The sequence below is a fragment of the Triturus cristatus genome, chromosome 7, assembly GCF_964204655.1.
Source record: "Triturus cristatus chromosome 7, aTriCri1.1, whole genome shotgun sequence".
Lineage (NCBI taxonomy): Eukaryota > Metazoa > Chordata > Amphibia > Caudata > Salamandridae > Triturus > Triturus cristatus.
The window spans coordinates 1,130,396,297-1,130,422,789 of NC_140590.1; the positions used below are offsets into that span (position 1 = coordinate 1,130,396,297).

General features: G+C 50.8%; 1 protein-coding gene across 5 annotated transcripts in view; it reads left to right on the forward strand.

Moving 5' to 3' along the window:
- Window positions 1-26,493, forward strand: part of CPLX2 (complexin 2) — a 669,325-nt gene that overhangs the window by 456,895 nt on the left and 185,937 nt on the right. For 4 of the 5 annotated variants that reach the window (XM_085618262.1, XM_085618260.1, XM_085618263.1 and 1 more), the window contains one exon: window positions 23,592-23,667. The gene's annotated coding sequence lies outside the window, so the exon portion shown is untranslated. Of the gene's footprint in view, window positions 1-5,861; window positions 5,887-23,591; window positions 23,668-26,493 lie in introns of those variants that run through there. The other variant, XM_085618264.1, reaches the window with a different exon arrangement.

Consider the following 26,493-nt stretch of genomic DNA (forward strand, 5'->3'; position numbering starts at 1 on the left):
ACTCAAAACATGCCAGATTTTCTGTATTTTTTTGCTTTTAAAAATAAATACAGAAAGAAAACACGTTGCTTTTTGTCTGTATTTATCTGTAAAATTCAGTAAAAACTGAAAACTGGGAGCCCTAATTATAACCTAATGTACTTGTAATAAGGCGGACGGGCTATCCTTAGTGTTTGTGGCAGAGTATTTGTCTGTCAAACTCTAAATCTGGCCGTGAGCTCAGTGGGTGGCTGGAGGTTATAATACCTAAACTGTTATGCTGTAAAGTTCCTTGCCGAGGTCGCTAATGGAATAAGGGCCAGATGTTCAAAGCACTGGTCGTAAAATACTAATCGCAATTTTTGACCAGTATTTATGTGTCCAGTGCGGTACTTTGCAAACCGACCTATGTGCTTATAGGTCAGATTACAAAATACTGGATCATAGTGGGCCTCAATTTGACCTACCTCATGAATATTAATTATGTGGGGCGCATATTGTTCTCCACTAAGATTTACAGCCATCACAGGGATGGTGGCAGGCTGGGGCCAGCCGACCACCAAGTCTATAACTGCTTTTGAATAAAGTAACTTTTTTGTTAATGTAGCCCATTTTCATTAAAGGAAATGGCACTGCAGTAACAGAGTGTTTTTTTGTACTTGTTATGTATATTCACAAAGGTGAAAGTGTCCCAAGGGAAGTCCTTCCATTTTGCAAATGGGTTTCCACCCCAAATTGGGGTGGTCAGTAAAATATAAATGTCTTGGGTCTGGGTTTGAGTCATAAATCATTGATACATATGCTGCTGTTTCGGTATTTGGAATGGATGCCCACAACATGCCCCTTCCAGATACTGATTCGGTATAATCGGGTATTTTGAAACCTGAATCCGCATACGAAAATGGATTTACTATATAAATGAAAGGGTTATAGTGTTCACAAACCCTCTGATTTTCTACATCCAAGGGTTTGAGAACGCAAAAACTCGTGGTACATTAGTGCGGCTCAAAGAAACTTGTGGTGCTGAAAGGACAGCTCCCGGGTTTCATAAGTGTGCGAACGAATCCATTCACAATTGGGGTAAGCAGTTCCTAGCTGCTTCAGCATCGCAACCTGCCCGCGGTCTGAGAAACCTAGAGATAAAACCTCTTCCGCGTTTGACTTGTGTGCCCGTTAATGGGTGGCACTGCTGCCGCAGGGTTTGGTCGGCGCAGTGATTCTACCCGTATCCCTGGCAGATCAAATGAGCATCACTTTACCATACTCTGGCTCCAGAGCTTGAGACGCGCACCTGCGGCACACCCTGTGCCTTCGGAGCTTCATCTACAAACCTGCAGTAGCACACTCAGCAGAAAACCTGCAAAAGCACACCCTATGCTTTCAGCAATACACCTGCACAAATACATACACCCTATGCTTTCAGGAATGCTCCTGCAAAAACTCACCCTGTGCTTTCAGCAATACACCTGCACAAACACACCCTATGCTTTCAGAAAAACACCTGCAAAAACTCACCCTGTGCTTTCAGTAGTACACGTGCAAAAACTCGCCCTGTGCTTTCAGCAATACACCTGCATAAACACACCCTATGCTTTCAGCAAAACACCTGCAAAAACTCACCCTATGCTTTCAGCAATACACCTGCACAAACACACCCTATGCTTTCAGAAAAACACCTGCAAAAACTCACCCTGTGCTTTCAGTAGTACACGTGCAAAAACTCACCCTGTGCTTTCAGTAGTACACGTGCAAAAACTCACCCTGCGCTTTCAGCAATACACCTGCAGAAACACACGCCTCCTGCGCTTTCAGCAATACACCTTCAGAAGCACACCCTATGCTTTCAGCAAAACACCTGCAAAAACTCACCTTGTGCTTTCAGCAATACACGTGCAAAGACTCACCCTATGCTTTCAGCAATACACCTGCTGAAACACACTCACCCTGCGCTTTCAGCAATACACCTTCAGAAACACACCCTATGCTTTCAGCAATACACCTGCAAAAACACACCCTATGCTTTCAGCAATACACCTGCAAAAACACACCCTATGCTTTCAGCAATACACCGGCAAAAACACACCCTATGCTTTCAGCAATACACCAGCAAAAAAGCACCCTATGCTTTCAGCAATACACCGGCAAAAACTCACCCTGTGCTTTCAGCAATACACCTGCAAAAACACACCCTATGCTTTCAGCAATACACCTGCAAAAACGCACCCTGTGCTTTCAGCAATACACCTGCAGAAACACACGCCTCCTGCGCTTTCAGCAATACACCTTCAGAAGCACACCCTATGCTTTCAGCAAAACACCTGCAAAAACTCATCTTGTGCTTTCAGCAATACACGTGCAAAGACTCACCCTATGTTTTCAGCAATACATGTGCAAAAACTCACCCTGTCCTTTCAGCAATCACCTGCTGAAACACACTCACCCTGCACTTTCTGCAATACACCTTCAGAAACACACCCTATGCTTTCAGCAATACACCTGCAAAAACTCACCCTATGCTTTCAGCAATACAGCTGCAAAAACACACCCTATGCTTTCAGCAATACACCGGCAAAAAAGCACCCTATGCTTTCAGGAATACACCTGCAAAAACGCACCCTATGCTTTCAGCAATACACCTGCAAAATCGCACCCTATGCTTCTAGCAATACACCTGCAAAAACTCACCCTGTGCTTTCAACAATACACATGCAAATACTCACCCTATGGGATCAGCAGTACACATGCAAAAACCCACCCTATGCTTTCAGCAATACACCTGCAAAAACACACCCTATGCTTTCAGCAATACACCTGCAAAAACGCACCCTATGCTTCTAGCAATACACATGCAAAAACTCACCCTGCGCTTTCAGCAATACACCTGCAAAAACACACCCTGTGCTTTCAGCAATACAGCTGTAAAAACTCACCCTGTCTTTTCAGAAATACACCTGCTGAAACACACTCACCCTGCGCTTTCAGCAATACACCTTCAGAAACACACCCTATGCTTTTAGCAATACACCTGCAAAAACACACCCTATGCTTTCAGCAATACACCGGCAAAAACGCACCCTATGCTTTCAGCAATACACCTGCAAAAACGCACCCTATGCTTTCAGCAATACACCTGCAAAAACGCACCCTATGCTTCTAGCAATACACCTGCAATAACTCACCCTGTGCTTTCAACGATACACGTGCAAATACTCACCCTATGGGATCAGCAGTACACATGCAAAAACACACCCTATGCTTTCAGCAATACACCTGCAAAAACACACCCTATGCTTTCAGCAATACATCTGCAAAAACGCACCCTATGCTTCTAGCAATACACATGCAAAAACTCACCCTGCGCTTTCAGCAATACACCTGCAAAAACACACCCTGTGCTTTCAGCAATACACCTGCAAAAACACACCCTGTGCTTTCAGCAATACACCGGCAAAAACGCACCCTGTGCTTTCAGCAATACACCGGCAAAAACACACCCTGTGCTTTCAGCAATACACCTGCAAAAACTCACCCTATGTTTTCAGAAATAAACCTGCAAAAACTCACCCTACGCTTTCAGCAATGCACCTGTAATGACTCACCCTATGCTTTCAGCAATGCACCTGTAATGACTCACCCTATGCTTTCAGCAATGTACCTGTAATGACTCACCCTATGATTTCAGCAATACACATGCAAAATGCAACCCATGCATTCAGCAATACACCTGCAGCGACTCATCCTATGCTTTCAGAAACACACCTGCAAAAACTCTCCCTATGCATTCAGCAATGCTCCTGTAAATGCTTACCCTATGCTATCAGCAATACAGCTGCAATACTTCCTCTATGCTTTCAGCAGTGCACCTGTAGAAACTCACCTTACGCTTTCAGCAATACACCTACAATAACTCACCCTCTGCTTTCAGCAAAGGACCAGCAGCTCACCCTGACCCGTCAGAGCTTCAGCAATACTACTGCAGGAGCACATTCAGCTGCTGCAGAGACTGAGCAATACACCTGCAGCCCTGAGTGCCTTCAGAGGTTCACTATTACACCTGCTGAAGCACACCCTGCAGTTTCAGAGATTCAGCAAAACTCTCCTGTAGTACGCGCCTTGGCTTCAGAGATTCTGCAATACTCGTAGAGTACACCAGTATAGCTGCAGCACGACATCGGCAGCAGCACACCATGCACCTCCAGAACTTCAGAAGCACACTTGCAGAAAATCTTGAGCCTTCAGAGTATTCACCAGGACACCGCTGCACCCAGTGCCTTCAGACCTTCAGCAGTACACCTGCAGCACCACTGCACCTTCTGAGCTTCAGAAGTACACCTGCAGCACCACTGCACCTTCTGAGCTTCAGAAGTACACCTGCAGCACCACTGCACCTTCTGAGCTTCAGAAGTACACCTGCAGCACGACTACACCTTCGGAGCTTCAGCAGTACACCTGCAGCACCACTGCACCTTATGAGCTTCAGCAGTACACCTGCAGCACCACTGCACCTTCTGAGCTTCAGAAGTACACCTGCAGCACGACTGCACCTTCGGAGCTTCAGCAGTACACCTGCAGCACCACTGCACCTTCTGAGCTTCAGAAGTACCCCTGCAGCACCACTGCACCTTCAGAGCTTCAGCAGTACACCTGCAGTACCACTGCACCTTCAGAGCTTCAGCAGTACCACTGCACCTTCTGAGCTTCAGCAGCACACCTGCAGCGCCACTGCACCTTTAGACCTTCAGCAGTACACTTCCAGCACCACTGCACCTTCTGAGCTTCAGCAGCACACCTGCAGCACCACTGCACCTTCAGACCTTCAGCAGTATGCCTGCAGCACCACTGCTTCTTCTGAGCTTCAGCAGCACACCTGCAGCACCAATGCACCTTCTGTGCTTCAGCAGCACACCTGCAGCACCACTTCACCTTCAGCAGTACACCTGCAGCACCACTGCACCTTCTCAGCTTCAGCAGCACACTTGCAGCACCACTGCACCTTTAGAACTTCAGCAGTACACCTGCAGCACCACTGCACCTTCTCAGCTTCAGCAGCACACCTGCAGCACCACTGCAACTTCAGAACTTCAGCAGCACACCTGCAGCACCACTGCACCTTCAGCAGTACACCTGCAGCACCACTGCACCTTCTCAGCTTCAGCAGCACTCCTGCAGCCCCACTGCCCCTTCAGAACTTCAGCAGTACACCTGCAGCACCACTGCACCTTCTCAGCTTCAGCAGCACACCTGCAGCACCACTGCACCTTCAGCAGTACACCTGCAGCACCACTGCACCTTCAGAGAATCAGCAGCACACCTGCAGCACCACTGCACCTTCAGACCTTCAGCAGCACACCTGCAGCACCACTGCACCTTCAGAGCGTCAGCAGCACACCTGCAGCACCACTTCACCTTCAGCAGTACACCTGCAGCACCACTGACCTTCTAAGCTTCAGCAGCACACCTGCAGCACCACTGCACCTTCTGAGCTTCAGCAGCACACCTGCAGCACCACTGCACCTTCTGAGCTTCAGCAGCACACCTGCAGCACCACTGCACCTTCTGAGCTTCAGCAGCACACCTACAGCACCCAGTGCATTTTAAGCCTCAGTAGTGCACCGCAACAGCACAACCGGGCGTTCTGGGATTCAGCATTACTCCAGCATCACAGCCTGCGTCTTCGGAGCTTCTTCCGCACTCGAGATCGTGACCCTGCTCTGGAGTTAAACACCCCTCCGTCGTATTTCTTCTTACAAACCGCCCGTCGCAAATCACCCCAAGTCCCTCCCCGCCCTCCCCCAGCACGCGCAGAGATGGGCGGAGCGTCTGCTCCTGGCTAGCCTTGGGGTATCTCTTCCGAGGCAGATATGGGCGTGAGTGTCTCTGCAGGCAGGCTGACCCAGGGTATCCGAGGTGAGAGAAAGAGCTCTGCCTTTAGGATGTAAAAGGGGGGGGGGGGCTGCACATCAAACAGCGGTTGCGCTGCATTAGCACAAAGAACTCCAGCTGCGGCACCCTGAGCGCTGCAACCTCCTCTAGGACAGGGGGGAGCGGAGGGACGACGTGTGCGGAGATATGCCTCGACGTGTAAACACAGTGTGCAGAGGCGTGTGTGCGCGTGCTGCGCGCTGGCTTATCGTATGCAGAGCTGCCGCGTAGCGCGTGGAGTGGAGTGGCCGCGTTCTGTGCACGTCTCTCTGTCTGTGAGGAGAGGAACGTACAAGAACGTATGTGTACACATGTTGCTCAAATAGCTGCGCGCACACCTCCTGCGTGAGTATTTTAACCTCCATGCCTGTATTTGCAAATGTGATTGTGTAGTTTACTCTACAGCGTTTGCGCGCACGTACAGACCCTTGTAGCACGGACCCCTGAGGCCCTCCCGTTCAGATAGCTGCACTCGGTCCAAGGTCGGTGTAGAGACAAGGCGGCCAAACTGAGTGACAATTAAGGCCACCAACACGGTCTGAAAGGGCGCCCATACCGCTGCATTACACGAGTCAGTTTAACTTTCCGGGTCAGTGCACGTGGAAGTGGTATGTACTGAGTTTTCACACTTGATCCTACACTTAAGTGCACTTTCAATATGTACCTAGTATTGTGGAGAAGTATGGCTCAATGGTTAGAGTGGCAGACCTCGATGCAGAGCACTGGTCCAGGACCAGGGTTCGATTCCCGACGCGGCAGGGTCTCGGGCTATAAATTCCTCGGACCGGATATTCTCGCCTCGGTGCCTATTCTAATCATGGGTCCCACGCTGCAACTCTGGGCAATAGCTTGCTCAGTTTCCACAATGGCCCCAACAGCGCTGGGATGCCTGTCTTCATCATGGGGGTGCCCAGGGTTCCTACAGCGGTATGAGTACAGCGCGGAGATACCCCCAGGGGTGATTCGGTGCTATATAAGCACATACATTTATTGCAGTGCACTCTAGTGTACTCTGGCCATGCTTCCGGACAAGGGTATGCAGTGTGTTTGAACACGTGAATGTACAGTTTCCGGCACCCTGACTCTGCTCACTTGTTAGTATGCAATTGCACAGCTTGCTTAAGCGTGTTTCTGTTTTTGAGTGTATTGAGCTCTGCATGTGTCAGGAAACGCCACTTAGCAGCCTAAAGTGCTTTCAAGTTGGGTTTACAGGTAGGGAAGTTGCTGCAGTCTGAGTTGACTTCTGTAATTTAGCCTGTACTCTGAAGCCATTATTGTACTCTGGAGGGAATTGAAAATCCTTCAGTTTCAAGAGGAAACTGCAAAGACCGAACCGTTCCCACAGGCAAGAATTCTTCCACCAAAGGGATAGTATTGTGGGCCAAATTCAAGGAGGAAATTCTACTCCATATTTAAAATTTGCTCCAGAAATTGAAATAATTTCAGGTGCGTCAAAACTCAAAATTCGGCCCAGTGTTTGTTTGCACTTTCATTTAGGGCTCGTGTACCGCCTTTTGGGTCCATGTAGGAGTTCTCTGGGTGAGGTAGGAGCCATTGATGGCCGACTTTAGGGAGCGGCTGTCAGACCCCATTCTGTGCGCCTTAGGACAGACAAGTGCTAATGGGCCTTGGTAGTTGAGGGCCTTTTCCACTTCTCTGATGGGATCTCTCTATTATGCCTCTACAAAGTGGGCCAAGTGGACTCATTCCACCCTTGACTCTCAGGAAAGCGGGTCGAGTAGTCACAGGCTATTCATGGAGGTTGTGTGGGAAGCAGGAGCTCCGAACTCAACAGTCAAACAACCAACACTATTACATAACGCCCAGCCCAGTGCTCATCTCTATGAAAGAAAGTACTACAGAAGAGCTAAATACTACACAATCAATCAGTATGTCATACAGGGTTATCATTAGTTGTGCTTCGACCTTGAGGTGCTACACTTTGCCTTCCTTCCCTGGTAACTGCCTTCCCTTCTGGCGACAGGCTTACGTGATGACACCAGCCTTTGATATTAGCGGACTCCGTGGTTATATGCGGAATGGCACTTCAGCTTTCACAAGTCTTCTTTGTGGTGTCTGGTGTATTTGCAGCCTCCGCACCGGTTTGAGGCTTCACACTTTAGCAGTGATTCGATCTCCTTCTCTTCTGCAACGGCAACACTAGTTGCTCAGCCCACAACAGTCTGCCAGACAAATCAAGATGGCATCCTGTTATTTAGAAGCTCCTGAAAATTGCACAGAGAGTCCTAGGGGACCCTACACAATACTGGTCACTCCTGGCTCACTCTGGGGGGAAAAAACTGGGTCTTCTCTCCTCCTGGACAGTCTCTCCTTCTGCAGGGCCAGGCACACGCCTTCCCGCTCTCAACAGGCCGGCAGGATTCTAGGCCCTTCAGGCAGGTCCTCAGCTCTTCCAGCAGAATGTGTTGACTTCAGTTCACAGACTCTCACCTCTGGGAGACCTGCTGTCAGACAGACCCCAGATCTAGATACACAGCAGTCATCTGAGGATTCTGCAGAGCACTCCCTTCCTCGGTCAAAGAGAGTTTGGGACTGTGAAAAGTGAGGTGGGTTCTATCCCACTTTTACACACATTATTGAGACACAGGATGTTGATCCACTGCCTGAGGCCTCAGAACTGGTAAGGGCTGCTTCTTTTTCAAATGTCATTTCCAGGCTGCTCTCTAGGAGTATTTGCGCAAAGTGATGGCTCACACAGCAGGTAGCGATCGGGCTGGTTCCAAGCAGGAATATGCACAACAGGGGCACAATGAAGTGTGAGATCTCTACACCTGGCTGTCATCAGCCTTCCTGGAGTAGTCATCAGAGACAGACGGAAGGGCAGGCTCTGCTTAGAAACTCCCTCACCTGAACAACAGAAAACTGCGATCCCACCCCTCCCATCAGTCAAATGGCAATGGCAACATGGAAATGATAAAACCAGCCATGTCTCCTTCTCATGTCAGTGACTGAGTCTCCAGCCTCTAACTAGAGGAATGCGCACAATCCATTTCCGCTGCACTTGATGTGCACACGAGAAGTCAGCACCAGGTTTTAGTATTTCCCATAATAGCAGAACTTTACTTTAGGTGGGTTAATAGACACCACTCTCACTGACACAGAAAAAAAGGTTTGGTCACAGTACAAAACATAAAAACTCTGTGCAATGCCACCATGAGTTTACATGATACACCCAGGACAGGGACAGTAGTCCACTGTCTACTTAAAGGACATGCGTGGTTCATCCCTACAGGCAACAGGACAGTCCTAGACCTCAAATGATCAGGAGAAGGCCTAGGTCTCTGCACTCATTCTAGATTAATGTGTCGCCAGACCGAAGAAAAAGTCAGTCTCCCCGTTTCACATGCAGTTGGAAATTCAGAGCAGGGGCACATGTGTCTATGCCATGCAGGGCACTTTTCTATCCCAACAGCTATCATCTTGTTCACGTGTTTAAAGGCGCAGTTGTTTGCGCCAACTGGCACTAAGCTATGGATGTTTTTAAAAAGTAGAAGTAGTTGAAATTCAGTGTCAGATCCAGTTGGCGGGAATTAACTATTGGTTGTTGGCAACTCTGTACAGTGTGAGGCTGGTAACTGATTTAGAGGGGCAGAGGGACTGTACATCATTTCAAGGCCTGCCTGAAGTTCTTGCTGTGCCTGGATTTCTGTTAGTTGGGTTGGATTGAGTGGCTGCACAGGATTATTCTATAGCGGTACGCATGGGTGTCGACAAGTCCTATATTTCTTATCTGGTCCATCGTTGTTGCTTCATATGAGCTATTATTATGAAATACCTTGCAGGTTGGCAGTGGTGGTCAAATTACTGCAAACAAACCAGTATCTGGGCCTTCTTCGTTGTTAAACTGATGACTCCAGTGATGCAGTGGGGTAAATATGCTGGTTATTGAACTTACAAAGCCTGAATAATGGTCTAAATAGAGAAAGGAGACTCTTTCTAATGAGGTGGCGTTAGTGATTCGCCCCGTTTACCACTAAACTGACTGGGGCGGGACAGCGACCAGCAGAGGTTCTCATCACTAGTCATTCCCGAGCTCCTCCTTCTTCAGGTGGAATTTAGATTTCGTTGTCACCCACGGAGCAGGGACCGATGCACAGCTGCAAGTCATTTGACTTGTACATCATTCAGAACTGCCTGTGTTTCGAATCCTCTATGACTAGAGAAACCCCCAGAGCCCGGCTCACAAAGGGCCAACGCACTTGTGGCAGAGGCCCTGCAGTCGTAGCGGGGGCCCCGCAGTCCTAGCGGGGGCCCGCACTCATGGCGGGCCCTCCACGTTTCAGTTTTTCATTCTGCATGACCCGTCCACGAGTGCGAGCCCATCTTCCTGCCACGACTGTTGTGCGTCTGCCACGAATGCGGAGGTCCTTTGTGAGTCCGGCCCTCACCCCCCACCCCCGATGCAACGCATGGGCCGGGCAGTATGTTCAGCACCTCCATTCTTGCAACAACCTCCCTCCCTGGTGGTGGGCTCAGACGGACGCTGCAGCAGTGGCATAACGAAACTTGAGGGACCCCCTGCAAAGACCTTAGAGAAGCCCCCCCATGCTTCTGACCCAGTCAGGAGCTCTCGGCTGCCGCCTGTGCACAGTGCCAGAGGGGGCCCCTTGGAGCTCAGGCCCCCCGGCACCATGAGGGCCATTGTTATGCCACTGCCCTGCTGGGTGTTTAGATTTGATTTCGTAACTGGTCTTCCATGGTCTGGTATGTGTCACTTTGCACTTTAGTGTACTCACTACGTTTGCACAAGTGCTAAGGTGTGTAGTGTACTATGCATTTACATTCATGAGTGTGCTGCTCACTGTAACATCTGAGTTTGCACCTGAGCATGCAAGTTATTGTACTTAATAGTGTGTTTGCTCTAGTAAGTTTGTGAAGTAGTGTGCTCTGAGTGCTTGCATTTGTTGATGTACATTGCACATGCATCTATAGAAGACTCCAGTTGCTTTCATTGTGGTGGCATCTTTTCACAACATGGGCAGTGAAAGTCATGTTGCGGACAAAGGTGAACTGTACATTGTTTAATCAATATGTGGGCTCAGTAAATGAGTACATACATATCAGGGCAGGGCACAAGTCCTAAAAAAAGTGAGGAGACTAAGCAAGTTAGGAAGTATGCAAGTGACATCATGGCATTTGAAATCACAGTGCGTGACATCACAACATGTGACATTGCACCTGGCATCACAGGAAGTGGCGTCATAACCCATGAGCTCAGATGGAACTGATATCACAAGAAGTGACATCAGACCTTCAGACCTCACACATGTTTAACAGATCTATCATGAGTACATATGAGTGTCTTACATTACAATATTCAATAGACAAGATATGGCGTTATGCCAAAAAGGTGATGCAACCCCGACGCAAAACCTGAGCCTCAACATATACATTCATTTTTTTAAAACCTGCCACAAATAAATTGACAACAAGGAGAAACAAGGCAGTAAATCTGTTCTGCTTAATTGGTTGCAAAGTCTGCATTTAAAAATGTCCCAAGGGTTTAAGACGCCTGCTGAAGAAATCATTGTGGCCAACTGAATCTCAGGGAATGATAATAAAGGCACAATAACTCTGGAGCGTAACACATTTGCTTGAAAGATCTGTGTTTTGTCTGGTTCCAGTTTTGCATCAAAGTAGCATAGAGGTACCAGACAAGTCTCCTGCAAAGTACATTATGTAGTATGCAGATGACAGATGTTTCTTTTATTTAAATGGGTAAGCGGGTTACATTTAATATATCACAGTGAGCTATGAAGTACATGTGGCTCCTGCCCCCTGTGCCCCTCGCTGTCTTATGTAACACATCCTGCACAACGATTTACACACATATGATTTATAGTGAATGTGTACATATCACAGTGAGCTATGAAAGACATGTGGGTCCTGCCTCCTGTGCCCCTCGCTGTCTTATGTAACACATCCTACACAATGATTTACACACATATGATTTATAGTGAATGTGTACATATCACAGTGAGCTATGAAAGACATGTGGCTCCTGCCCCCTGTGCCCCTCGCTGTCTTATGTAACACATCCTACACAATGATTTACACACATATGATTTATAGTGAATGTGTACATATCACAGTGAGCTATGAAAGACATGTGGCTCCTGCCCCCTGTGCCCCTCGCTGTCTTATGTAACACATCCTGCACAACGATTTACACACATATGATTTATAGTGAATGTGTACATATCACAGTGAGCTATGAAAGACATGTGGGTCCTGCCTCCTGTACCCCTCGCTGACTTATGTAACACATCCTACACAATGATTTACACACATATGATTTATAGTGAATATGTACATATCACAGTGAGCTATGAAAGACATGTGGCTCCTGCCCCCTGTGCCCCTCGCTGTCTTATGTAACACATCCTACACAATGATTTACACACATATGATTTATAGTGAATGTGTACATATCACAGTGAGCTATGAAAGACATGTGGCTCCTGCCCCCTGTGCCCCTCGCTGTCTTATGTAACACATCCTACACAATGATTTACACACATATGATTTATAGTGAATGTGTACATATCACAGTGAGCTATGAAAGACATGTGGCTCCTGCCCCCTGTGCCCCTCGCTGTCTTATGTAACACATCCTACACAATGATTTACACACATATGATTTATAGTGAATGTGTACATATCACAGTGAGCTATGAAAGACATGTGGGTCCTGCCTCCTGTACCCCTCACTGACTTATGTAACACATCCTACACAATGATTTACACACATATGATTTATAGTGAATATGTACATATCACAGTGAGCTATGAAAGACATGTGGCTCCTGCCCCCTGTGCCCCTCGCTGTCTTATGTAACACATCCTACACAATGATTTACACACATATGATTTATAGTGAATGTGTACATATCACAGTGAGCTATGAAAGACATGTGGCTCCTGCCCCCTGTGCCCCTCGCTGTCTTATGTAACACATCCTACACAATGATTTACACACATATGATTTATAGTGAATATGTACATATCACAGTGAGCTATGAAAGACATGTGGCTCCTGCCCCCTGTGCCCCTCGCTGTCTTATGTAACACATCCTACACAATGATTTACACACATATGATTTATAGTGAATGTGTACATATCACAGTGAGCTATGAAAGACATGTGGCTCCTGCCCCCTGTGCCCCTCGCTGTCTTATGTAACACATCCTACACAATGATTTACACACATATGATTTATAGTGAATGTGTACATATCACAGTGAGCTATGAAAGACATGTGGCTCCTGCCCCCTGTGCCCCTCGCTGTCTTATGTAACACATCCTACACAACGATTTACACACATATGATTTATAGTGAATGTGTACATATCACAGTGAGCTATGAAAGACATGTGGCTCCTGCCCCCTGTGCCCCTCGCTGTCTTATGTAACACATCCTACACAATGATTTACACACATATGATTTATTGTGAATGTGTATATATCACAGTGAGCTATGAAAGACATGTGGCTCCTGCCCCCTGTGCCCCTCGCTGTCTTATGTAACACATCCTACACAATGATTTACACACATATGATTTATAGTGAATGTGTACATATCACAGTGAGCTATGAAAGACATGTGGCTCCTGCCCCCTGTGCCCCTCGCTGTCTTATGTAACACATCCTACACAATGATTTACACACATATGATTTATAGTGAATGTGTACATATCACAGTGAGCTATGAAAGACATGTGGATCCTGCCCCCTGTGCCCCTCGCTGTCTTATGTAACACATCCTACACAACGATTTACACACATATGATTTATAGTGAATGTGTACATATCACAGTGAGCTATGAAAGACATGTGGCTCCTGCCCCCTGTGCCCCTCGCTGTCTTATGTAACACATCCTACACAATGATTTACACACATATGATTTATAGTGAATGTGTATATATCACAGTGAGCTATGAAAGACATGTGGTTCCTGCCCCCTGTGCCCCTCACTGTCTTGTGTAACACATCCTACACAATGATTTACACACATATGATTTATAGTGAATATATACATATCACAGTGAGCTATGAAATACATGTGGCTCCTGCCCCCTGTGCCCCTCGCTGTCTTATGTAACACATCCTACACAACGATTTACACACATATGATTTATAGTGAATATATACATATCACAGTGAGCTATGAAAGACACGTGGGTCCTGCCTCCTGTACCCCTCACTGTCTTATGTAACTCATGCTACACAATGATTTACACACATATGATTTATAGAGAATGTGTATGTGTACGTGTGATGTAAAGCTCTCTGACACCCTGCATTTGGGATGAGTAACGCTATAAAAGAAATACAACAAAATAGTGGTATTTAAATTATTTGTGTATATACTGGGACAGACCAACACAGCTGACATTCTTACAGTGTTTTCATATCTCTTGAATACAGGAACTGAACAAAGTCAAAAGCCTCTCTTAAGTACCTTTGCAGTGATAAGCGGTGAGCCTTTGTTTCCCCTCCATTGCATTAGGTGTGAGGGTCCAGATAGCTCCCAGCCACAATACTCCAACTAAAGGAGGGCTGATGGACCTCTAAATTTGGCCTAGCTGGAATCTGATAATCCCCCTCCCCGACTGCACTTTGCTGCTCAGAACGAAAGCAGTCAACATGCAGGCACTGCTGAATGTGTCCTGGTGTCTGAAAATTACACCGGTACAAGTTTATCATATTTCTGTGGGTTCCAACCTCTTGGAAGGGTAGACAGGGTCTACTATGGGAAAATAGCGGGTAGACGCCGTCTACCTGCATGTACCCTCGACTTGTGCTCTGTATGGGGGTACAGGTTCATGCATGGCGATGCTGTGTAATGTTCTGTGAATGTAGTGCACTGTTAGAAAAGGTAGATGGACCGGGAGGGTCGGCCGGGGTCAAGAGGAGAGGTCTCCGGGGAGAGCCGTCTCCAGCGATCGTACAGACAAGTAACTTCCCCCCCACAGACAGATATCACACACGGATAAGGTTCAGTGTTCTTTATAAGCACTTATTTAAGGTTAAAGGGTACAAGGAGGTCTGGACTCAGGGGTCCCCTCGAGTAGAGTCTCGCAAGGTAGGGAAGGGGGTAGCGGGACAGTCTATTTACCAATCAGGTAGTTCGGATGAGATGATGATGAGCTCACAATCCTCGAGCTTGGTGGTTAGGTGGTATGGGCCGCGGCAGCGCCAGCAGGTCCCGGTGTGGATGGTCGATACAACGGGCCGCGGCAGCGCCAGCAGGTCCCCGGAAGATATACGGTCCGCGGCAGCGCCAGCAGGTCCCGGTGAGGATGGTCGTTACAACGGGCCGCGGCAGCGCCAGCAGGTCCCCGGAAGATATACGGTCCGCGGCAGCGCCAGCAGGTCCCGGTGAGGATGGTCGTTACAACGGGCCGCGGCAGCGCCAGCAGGTCCAGGAAGATGAAGGTTGCAGAAGGCCGCGGCAGCGCCAGCAGGCAGGACGATGGTTCACAAGAGCGGGCTACGGCAGCGCCAGTAGACCGTCAGGGTTGAGTTCACTCGGTGTCTCTCGACTCCAGGATACAACTGCCTCCCTGCTCCGGAGCTGCCTCAGTTATAGGGCTGGTGCCCTTTGATGTCCGGACCCTCGCACTTGGAGGTCGGAGGGTCCGGGATGAAGGTGTCCAGACACCCAGCAGGGGGTGGAGCCAGTGCCTGGGGGGAGCTGGAGGCGATCGGCACCTGGCGGGGGAGAGCCCTTGACACTTCGTTCTCCCATTGACCTGCCAAGTGGTCCGCTCACCTCCTGGGTGGATGGTGGTGCCGGGATGTCGGGGCCGGCCAGGCCCGGGGTTAGGGTCGAGGGGAGGCCATGCGGCCTCGTGGTGCAGGGCCCAAGATGGCGGCTTGACCCGGCCGGGAAAGCCGGTGGGGCTGGACCCCGTGATGAGTAGGGGTCCGAGGGCAGAGGGTCCGTCGGGAGACAGAGTACAGGTGCTTGTTGCGGGGATATGCCCGGTGGGCCGGAGTTCGGGCCCTGTCGAGCGGGGAGGGAGCAAGCCGTCTGTGAGGCCTGTCCAACATGCGTCCCCCCCAGCTGAAGGCGGGGAGAGTCACCCATCTCCTTGGGGACTCTCTTCGTCGAGGCGGAAGAAACGGGACAGGCCATCTGCGTTGGCGTGGTCTTGGCCTGGTCGGTGCTCCACGGTGAAGTCCATTCCCTGCAGGGAAATGGACCAGCGCAAGAGTTTTGGGTTCTCCCCCCGCATCTGCATCAGCCATTGCAGGGGTCGATGGTCGGTTTGTACCCGGAAGTGGGTACCGAAGAGATAGGGTCGGAGCTTTTTGAGGGCCCACACTACTGCAAATGCCTCCCTCTCGATGGTGCTCCAACGCTGTTCTCGGGCCAGGAGACGTCGGCTGATGAAGGCCACCGGCTGGTCATGACCTTCGGGGTTCAACTGAGAGAGGACGGCCCCGATGCCGTGGTCGGAGGCGTCGGTCTGCACCACAAATTCCCGGCTGTAATCGGGGGCCTGGAGCACCGGGGCGGTGCACAGGGCGGCCTTCAGCTCCTCGAAGGCCGCTTGACAATCAGGAGTCCAGTTGACCCGCTTCGGCTGGTTCTTGGATGTGAGACCCGTGAGGGGCCCCACGATGCTGCCGTAGTCCTTCACGAACCGCCGGTAGTAGCCGGTGAGCCCCAAGAAGGCTCGGACCTCGGTCTGGGTGACGGGGGGCTGCCAGGACTGGATGGCAGCAATCTTAAGTTGTAGTGGGGCCACCAGCCCGCTCCCCACTTGGTGCCCAAGGTAGGTCACAGACCCTTGGCCAATCTGGCACTTGCCGGCCTTAATGGTGAGGCCGGCCCGCTGGAGGGCTTGTAGGACCTCTTGGAGGTGACGGAGGTGGTCGGACCAGTGGCGGCTGTATACAGCGATATCGTCCAGGTAGGCAGCGCTGAATTCTTCAAGCCCTGCCAAGACCTGGTTCACAAGGCGTTGGAACGTGGCGGGGGCATTCTTCATGCCAAAGGGCATGACCTTAAATTGATAGTGGCCATCGGGGGTAGAGAAGGCTGACCGTTCCTGAGCCCTGGGTGTGAGGCCGATCTGCCAGTAGCCCGCCGTTAGGTCGAAGATACTAAGGTAGCGGGCGGCCCCCAGCCGGTCGATCAGCTCGTCTGCTCGGGGGATGGGATGAGCGTCGGTCCGGGTGACAGCGTTCAAGCCCCGGTAGTCGACGCAGAATCTCAGTTCAGGAGCGGAGCCGGGGGCAGCGGCCTTGGGAACTAATACGACCGGACTGGCCCAGGGACTGTCCGAGGGCTCGATGACCCCGATCGTGAGCATCTTGGCCACTTCCTCCTGTATGCAGGCCCTTACCCGATCTGGTACGCGGTAGGCCCGGTGCCGGACAGGGGGACTGTCCCCGGTGTCTACGTCGTGCAAACACCAGGGGTGACCCCGGGGGTGAGGGAGAACAGGGCAGCGAACTGCAGCAGGAGGTTCCGGCAGTCCTGGCGTTGCTCCGAAGTGAGGGCGCCAGAGAGCCGGACCCCGTCCACGGAGCCGTCCTTCTCCTGAGTCTTCAGGAGATCCGGGAGGGGCTCGGAGTCTTCTTCTGTGCCACTGTCTGTAGCCATCAAGAGGCTTAGTTCGGAGCGCACAAAGTGCGGTTTGAGCCGGTTGGTGTGGAGGACCCGAAGGGGGTTCCGGGAGGACCCCATGTCGATGAGGTAAGTGACGGGGCTTTTGCGCTCGACCACTTTGAAGGGCCCCGTCCACTTATCTTGCAGGGCACATGGTTCGGTGGGGGACATCACCCATACTTGCTGCCCAGGCTCGAATTCAACGGAGGAGGCATTGTGATCATACCACCTCTTCATGTCCTCCTGGCTGGCCTCGAGGTTCGCCTTGGCCATCTCCCTGAAGCGCCGGGTCTGGTTTCGTAAGGCCAGGATGTATTTGAAGACGTCTGGAGGGGTCGTTAGGGGGGCCATCTCCCAACCTTCCTTGACTAGGCTGAGGGGCCCTCGCACAGGGTGTCCGTATAGGAGTTCAAAGGGGCTAAAACCGAGGGACTTCTGGGGAACTTCCCGGTAGGCGAAGAGGAGGCACGGGAGCAGTACATCCCACTGGCGACGGAGAGGTTCTTCCAATCCCCCAATCATCCCTTTGAGAGTGCGGTTAAAACGCTCCACTAGTCCGTTCCCTTGGGGGTGATAGGGGGTCGTGAATCTGTAGGTGACCCCGCATTGTTGCCAGAGGGACTTCATGTATTTTGATATGAAATTCGTGCCTCGGTCGCTGACGACTTCTCGGGGGAAGCCTACCCGGGAGAAGATCCCCATCAGGGCCCGGCCAACCACTGGAGCGGTCACTGTCCGTAGGGGCACCGCCTCGGGGTAGCGGGTGGCATGGTCCACTAGTACCAAGATGAACCTGTGTCCTTGTGCCGTGCGGGGGTCCAGAGGTCCCACAATGTCTATCCCCACCCTCTCGAACGGGGTGGTGACCACCGGGAAGGGTTGTAGAGGGGCCTTCAGCTTCCGGCCACTCTTCCCGCTGGCTTGGCATGTGGGGCACGATCGGCAGTGGTTCAGGACGTCATTCCTCATTTTCGGCCAAAAAAAGTGGGTCACCAGGCGACTGTACGTTTTGTCCTGGCCCAGGTGTCCAGCCAGGGGGACATCGTGGGCTAGGTTGAGCAGAAAGTCTCGGAAGCGGAGCGGTACCACCAGAACTCGACCGGCCCCCAGCTCGGCGATTCTTTGCTCGCTGTAGAGCAGGTCGTTATCCCAGTAGACCCAGTGGGTTCCGGTGGTGTCCCCGGCGGTTTGGGTGCTGGCTTGTTGGCGGAGTCCCTCGAGGGAGGGACAGGTCTTTTGTTCCTGGCGGAACTGTTCTTGGGTGGGCCCCCCTTCTTGCCGCCACTGAGCCAGATCCGGAAGGTCCTGGTGTTGCGCGTCTTCTTCGGTAGTCGGGTCCGGGAGGTCGGACTCGCCGTTGTCCTCTACGGGGGCAACCGGGGGCGGAGGTGCTGGCCATTCGGTTTCTTCGGATCGGGGGGCGGCACGGGCGGCCATGGATCGGGTGGTTATGCAGGCCCAGTCCGGGAGGCCCAGCATCCCCAAGTGCTCTCTTCTCTCGACGGTGGCCCACGGGGAACTCTCGAGGTCATTCCCCAGGAGGCAGTCCACGGGGGCGTCGTCCCGGACCGTCACCTTCAGTAGGCCGGAGACCCCTCCCCATTCAAACGGGACGCAGGCCATCTTACACATGCTCTCAGAGTTATCTGCCGAGCGGACGGGGCAGAGAATGTTCGGCAGGATCTGCTCGGGCTTCACCAGGTGACAGCGGACGGCCGTCACGCTGGCGCCGGTGTCACGCAAGGCCTCGGCTCTCTGTCCATTAATGGTCACCCACTGACCGTATTTTCTGGTGTTGGCGGGTAGGGGAGCCCGCGGAACCATGTCCCTTCCCCCTAAGCATGCCAGGACCATGGCGGCCGGTTCCCACCCTTGCTGGTCCGGCTCATACTCCTCGGGTCCCTCCGATGATTGCTCTTCCCCCAGGGCAGCGGCAGCTACCTGGCGGGGCTTGGGTGGTTGGTTTAGCGGGCAGTTCGGATCGTTGGCGTAGTGGCCTAGCCGCTGGCACCGGTGGCACGTGACGTTGGCTCGGTACCCAGGCCGCAACGGGGGGTTGCCCCGGCCGGCCGGAGGTGGGGTGCTGGCCACGGGTGTTGCTGGTAAGGCGTCTCTCCCTCGCCCCTGGCCCCCTCCTCCTCCCCGAGGACGGTGCTGGCCTTGGTTGCTTCTGTTCTGGTCGTGTGGCCCTTTCCGGCCCACTCGGGTGCTTTCCCACCGGTCAGCTTCGGCGGCGAGCTGCCGGGGGTCAGTCAACTTACTGTCGAGTAGGTGCTGCCTGAGCTCGACGAAACAGTTGTTTGACAGGTGCTCCCATACCATAAGGTTGAAGAGTTGTTCGTAGGTGGTGACCTGATTTCCCTTGATCCAACCCTCGAAGGCCCGGCTGAAATAGTTCACGTATTCCACCCAAGTTGTACCTGGGATCCGGGTGCAATCTCTGAACCTCTGGCGGTACATCTCGGGCGTGAGGCCGTAGCGGGTGAGGAGGGCAGCCTTCATGTGGTCGTAGGACGACATTTGGTGATCGGGGAGCTGCAGCAGGGCATCGCGACCCTCGTTGATGAATCTCCCCCAAAGTCCGGCTCCCCAATCACTCCGGTCGATCCGGTGGGAGGTCATTGCGATCTCATAGGCTTTAAACCACTGTTGTATGTCGTCTTCTCGGACATACTCGCGGACCACATCCTTGGGGATGTGAACTTTTTTCTCAATAGGCCCCGGGGTGTGTGGTCGCTCAGGCACCCCCAGTTCCTTATTCTGTTTGCGCAGTTCTATTTCCGCCAGTCGGCGCTCGTGCTCGAGCGTTATTTTTTTCTCTTCCAGCTCTCTTTGTCTCTGCTTTTCTTCTCGTTCCTCTCGAAGCCGCATATGCTCGAGGTTGATTTTCTGTTCAGCTAACTTAAGTTCCCCATCCATCTTGAGTCGTGCCATCTCTAATTCGTGTAATCTGACTCTGTCTCTTTCTCGTATCTCCTCCTGTGAGAGGCCCGTTCCCCGCTCCTCGGGAGCCGTGGCGTTCCCCTCTGGTGTGGTGCTGTTTTGGTCTGGTGTGACGCTGCTTTGGTCGGAGGGTCCTGCGACCCCAGTTTCTGTCCATGACTCAAGAGCGCGCTTTAGATCATCCTTGGTACTCAGGCCGGTGGTAGCAATGCCAAGTTCTATGCAAAATTGTCTCAGTTCGCGGTGGTTGTATTCTTCTAATTTCTCCATTTGGAACTTCTCGGTGGAGCTGCTATCTTTGGTCGACATCGTGCTTTGTCGTGGGGTGAGCTACTCTCTGTACGATTACGCGTTGATTCGGATCGCGCCGCTGGCCACCAATGTTAGAAAAGGTAGATGGACCGGGAGGGTCGGCCGGGGTCAAGAGGAGAGGTCTCCGGGGAGAGCCGTCTCCAGCGATCGTACAGACAAGTAACTTCCCCCCCACAGACAGATATCACACACGGATAAGGTTCAGTGTTCTTTATAAGCACTTATTTAAGGTTAAAGGGTACAAGGAGGTCTGGACTCAGGGGTCCCCTCGAGTAGAGTCTCGCAAGGTAGGGAAGGGGGTAGCGGGACAGTCTATTTACCAATCAGGTAGTTCGGATGAGATGATGATGAGCTCACAATCCTCGAGCTTGGTGGTTAGGTGGTATGGGCCGCGGCAGCGCCAGCAGGTCCCGGTGTGGATGGTCGATACAACGGGCCGCGGCAGCGCCAGCAGGTCCCCGGAAGATATACGGTCCGCGGCAGCGCCAGCAGGTCCCGGTGAGGATGGTCGTTACAACGGGCCGCGGCAGCGCCAGCAGGTCCCCGGAAGATATACGGTCCGCGGCAGCGCCAGCAGGTCCCGGTGAGGATGGTCGTTACAACGGGCCGCGGCAGCGCCAGCAGGTCCAGGAAGATGAAGGTTGCAGAAGGCCGCGGCAGCGCCAGCAGGCAGGACGATGGTTCACAAGAGCGGGCTACGGCAGCGCCAGTAGACCGTCAGGGTTGAGTTCACTCGGTGTCTCTCGACTCCAGGATACAACTGCCTCCCTGCTCCGGAGCTGCCTCAGTTATAGGGCTGGTGCCCTTTGATGTCCGGACCCTCGCACTTGGAGGTCGGAGGGTCCGGGATGAAGGTGTCCAGACACCCAGCAGGGGGTGGAGCCAGTGCCTGGGGGGAGCTGGAGGCGATCGGCACCTGGCGGGGGAGAGCCCTTGACACTTCGTTCTCCCATTGACCTGCCAAGTGGTCCGCTCACCTCCTGGGTGGATGGTGGTGCCGGGATGTCGGGGCCGGCCAGGCCCGGGGTTAGGGTCGAGGGGAGGCCATGCGGCCTCGTGGTGCAGGGCCCAAGATGGCGGCTTGACCCGGCCGGGAAAGCCGGTGGGGCTGGACCCCGTGATGAGTAGGGGTCCGAGGGCAGAGGGTCCGTCGGGAAACAGAGTACAGGTGCTTGTTGCGGGGATATGCCCGGTGGGCCGGAGTTCGGGCCCTGTCGAGCGGGGAGGGAGCAAGCCGTCTGTGAGGCCTGTCCAACATGCACGTTGGTGTAAATATCAGCAATGCAGTGAAAAGCCTGTAGAAATAGTGCAGTACTCTGTAGAAACATACTGCGCTCCCATTTTTGTGAGGGTCATGCATATAGTGAGCTACTATGTATTTCCTGTTTGCGTGCTCAAGAGATGTAAATGTAGCCCTTTGTTAACAGAAGCATTGGTGGAGCTTGAACGAAAACTATTCATAGTGTCCCACTAAAGTCATTTGACACAATTACAAGCAATGGCCACGAATAGGGCCCTACCACTGAACAAGGTGGCAAGGGCTGTGGCAATATTTATTCCATCGGCTTTCCTTACTACTGCAGTTTTAGGCTAAAGTAAAAAACAAAATGGGGAATAACTAATGGTAACATTGTTACTTCTAGTCATTTCTGCATCCTCACTCCGGCACTATTTAGCCGCTGGAAACATCTGTGGTAACCATTAGGAGGCGGCATGGCGGTATTCCTCGCGCACCTGCTGGTAATTAGCACACATCTGTGAATGGCACAGAGCAGGATCATGCCTGGTAATCCTGCTTCTGGGCACCATCTCTGCTGTGTTGCCATTCTGCCAATATGTAAATACTGAGGGTCTTATTCTAACAGGCATTCTGATAGATGGAGAGCTGAGCTGGCCGCTCCCCACTAGCCAGGCTTGAGCAGCCCTATCTGTCGGCTGCTGATGCTGAAAGTATTCGCCTTTGCGTGTAGCCTCCTCTAAGTGATATTTCCTGGCCAGAGAATATGGACACAACTTGATTCTTTGCTTTCAATCTTTACTCCAAGAACAAATTTGTAGTTTCTCAATGAAAAGCACCAGGTAAGTACAAACATTGAAAAGAGAGGTATTACTGGGTTGAGGAGAGATATTAATATATTGTTCCTTTTCATCGCTGCCCCGGCATCAACAGATGAGATGGCTGGTAGACATAGCAAAAGAACGATGGATTAAATCCAGTTATCTTCACTAGGGGTAAGTGGTTGAAAAGTTTCAGCACTCTGTCCATCATCGTGTTGTGTTGGCTGGTAGACATTGACAGTCACAAAAAACCCATATCCTGGATATGGTCTGTGGAAGCGATTTCACCACTTCCCCCTAATATGTTTGACAAGAGGAATCAAAAACTTGTCCAGGCAAACCCTGTCTATAAATCAACAATGTGCTTGAGACATCCCAGTCTGATGCTTGCTCTTGGGCCCTCTATGAGCATTCACAGACATGTTTTCTGTACTTTTAGATTTTCACTAGTTACTGTGGAAGCCAATGCCCAGTCTAGGCAACAAATGGTGTGTCGCCAATTAAATGTTTAGGCTTTTCAGTGCCCAGATGATTGCAAGGCATTCATTTTAGTGGTTTCCAGTTCTTTTCTTGTTGAAGTGGTTGTATGCTGGTGAAAGGTTGGTTGGATCTCTTTTCAATATGGTAATAAAATACAGCCCTCTCCACTATGTTCTTCAAGATAGCCAAAATCCTGGATGTATTTACTTGATTTTTTATCCTAACTGCACTTGTCTTTTCTTTTTTCCCAGTGCCAATTAGCCCCACCAGCCACAGAATGCTATGAGAAGTGAGGTCAAGGCTTGGATAGCTCAGTGACGGGGACATGTGAGTTTCTCACTGAAGTTGGTGATTTACACAGTTTTTGTTGTTTGGTGGTTGGATTGTTGTGGAGTGCAGCAGAGCTCATATATGTAGTGGGACCCTCTGATTTTAGTGTTTGTGAAAAGAGTAGTGAAGTATGCAACATACACCACATCAATTCTAAATATTTCTTAGAAGAAATCTGTGAGATGGGTAAACTTTTGTGTCTCTAGTTCTGACCCACCAGGACCTTAAAAAGGTCAGGCATTCAAGGTGCCCACGGTGGATTTACAAGCTATACTTTCAATTTTTGGACAGATGCAGACATGCCAGGGATAAACCTTTACCCCAAATCCAGAACACTGCATGCATTTACAACACGGTTGTTAAAACGACCGCGTTGTAACAACGCATGCCATTACTCCGCAAGTCGGAACAACAACTTGCGGAGGGGTCAAAAGTTGTTGTATTTAAAATCCAACACCTTCCCTTCTGTTGCACAGACTGGAGTTGGAATAGTATATTATACTATTCCAACATCCAGTGCCCCACCCCAGAGCAAGTCGTTGGTCTGACTTGCGGAGTAATGACATTTTTCATTTTGAAAACCTTTATTGTGTGCCTCAAAAAATGAAATATACAGCTCAGCATATCACCTACAACCACCATCGGGCCAGCAATGCGACATTTCAAAAATGCACATAACACTGCATCACAGGAGGGGGAAGGGGGTTACACAGCAAGCCGCCTACAACCCGTCCGGCCGCTTTGGTGGGAATTTTGAACTATATAGATAGTGGCATCTTTGGAAGCAATTCTCCTTTTAGCGAGGAGCAGCTCAAGGGAGGTGTATTTACGCATTTTGGCAGCAAGAGGGGCAGTGTATAACAATGCAGTGAGGGGATCTTTAGGAATGTGTATGCCTGTCATTAGATTCAGTGCGGCAAGTACCTCTGCCCAATAACTCTGTATAGGCGAACAGTCCCAGGCTAAATGTTTAAAGTCCGCACCTCCCCTTCCGCATCTTTCACAGCGATCATTATCTCAGATCTTCAAATGAAACATTTGCGCTGGTGTATAATATAATCGATGGACATATTTGTAATGTATGATTCTGAACCTATTGCTGGCGGAGATCTCACCAGTCTGCTTACAGCAGTATGCCCATTGGTCCTCAGTGAGGGGGTGACCCAGTTCCTCCTCCCATCTAGTGCGGGCCAAAGGAGGGTCATAATCTCCATTAGCCTGTACTGTACGGTAAAGTAGTGAAAGCACGTGGGCAGGGGCATCCTGCTGCAATAACACATGCAGGGGAAGCATGATCTGAGGTTCGAGAGGGAAGGTGGGCGTGACAGCTTTCACATCTTGACGGAGTCTAATGTAATAAAAGCGTTCCAGTGGAGTGGGATTGCTATCTTTGAAGAATTCTGCGCTAGTGCTAAATTTCCCTCCTGTGTAGAGGTGTCCCCAGGTGTGAATAGAAAGTTTACGAAGGAGCCGGCGGCATGCGCCTTCTTGCGTGACCAGGATATCCTGCCTTCCCAAAAGGGGCAAGAGCGGGGAGTATAGTAATGTGCAGCGAGTTGCTCTGGCGAGGTCATGCCAGGTGTTAACAGTAGACTGAACGGTAGTGGTCGCAAAGTATCGTGGACTCTTGGTAACACTAAGATACGTCGTGCTTGGCATGGGGGTCATGTAGCCATCTTCTATTGCCAGATGGGGCATAAAAGGGGGGGGTTTCCTCCAGTATGCAGCATAATGTGCCTGTGCGCAACTAAAGTACAGCTCCACATCCGGTACAGAAAAAACCCCTGCGCAGAAGGGTCGCGTGAGGACATCCCATTTTAACCTAGCTTGCTTCCCCCCCCATAAAAGGCGTATTAGTTGAGTTCTAATCATCGAGAAAAAATGACGGCTGAGGGCATATGGGATGTTTACAAATAGGTATAAAAGTTTTGGTAGGATAACCATTTAGATTAACGCTGCTCTGCCGGCCATTGACAAGAGCAATGCAATCCAGCCAGTTATTTTGTCAGGGATAGAGTCTAACGCACGCCCTTAGTTGTCCCGCATGAGTTTCTCGCGAGTGCGATAGATAATTATCCCCAAATATGTGAGGGTTTTGTCACACCATTTGACGGGAAAGTCTGACTGAAATTTAGCGGTGGAAGCAGTAAGGGGATAGATTTGGGACTTACTCCAGTTAATATTGTTTCCTGATAACTGCCCGAATAAAATGCATAGCCGCAATAAGAGATTCAGGCTTAATGCTGGCTGACGCAGGTATAGTGTAATATCATCCGCGTATAATGAAATAAGGATCTGTCTTTCTGGGTAAATGATCGCATAATCACGGTGATGTTGATGTATTTTTGCGCGAGGGGTTCAATAGCCAGGGCAAATAATAGAGGGGAAAGCGGGCATCCTTGTCTGGTGCTCCTGGCCAGTGAAAAGGAGGACGATCTCATCCCATTAATCATTACTGTGGCTCGAAGCCCTGTATATAGCAGATTGATCCAGGCAACAAATGGGGAAGGAAAGCCCATGCGCACCAATACATATGAAAGGTAGTCCCACTCCAGGGAGTCAAATGCCTTTGTGGCATTAAGAAACATGGCAGCCGCGTCTTCCCCAGGATCTATGTCATGAAGTAATGCGAACAGAGTGCGCAGGTTATGGGCCGTGCTCCTAGTCGGGATGAACCCCGATTGGTCCGGGAGAACCAACACCGGCATAAGAGGGCTTATACGGTAAGCGACTAATTTGGCCAGGATTTTAGCATCGACATTAATAAGGGATAAGGGCCTGTACGAGTCTAATTGCGTGGGCAGTTTACCTGGTTTAGGCAGA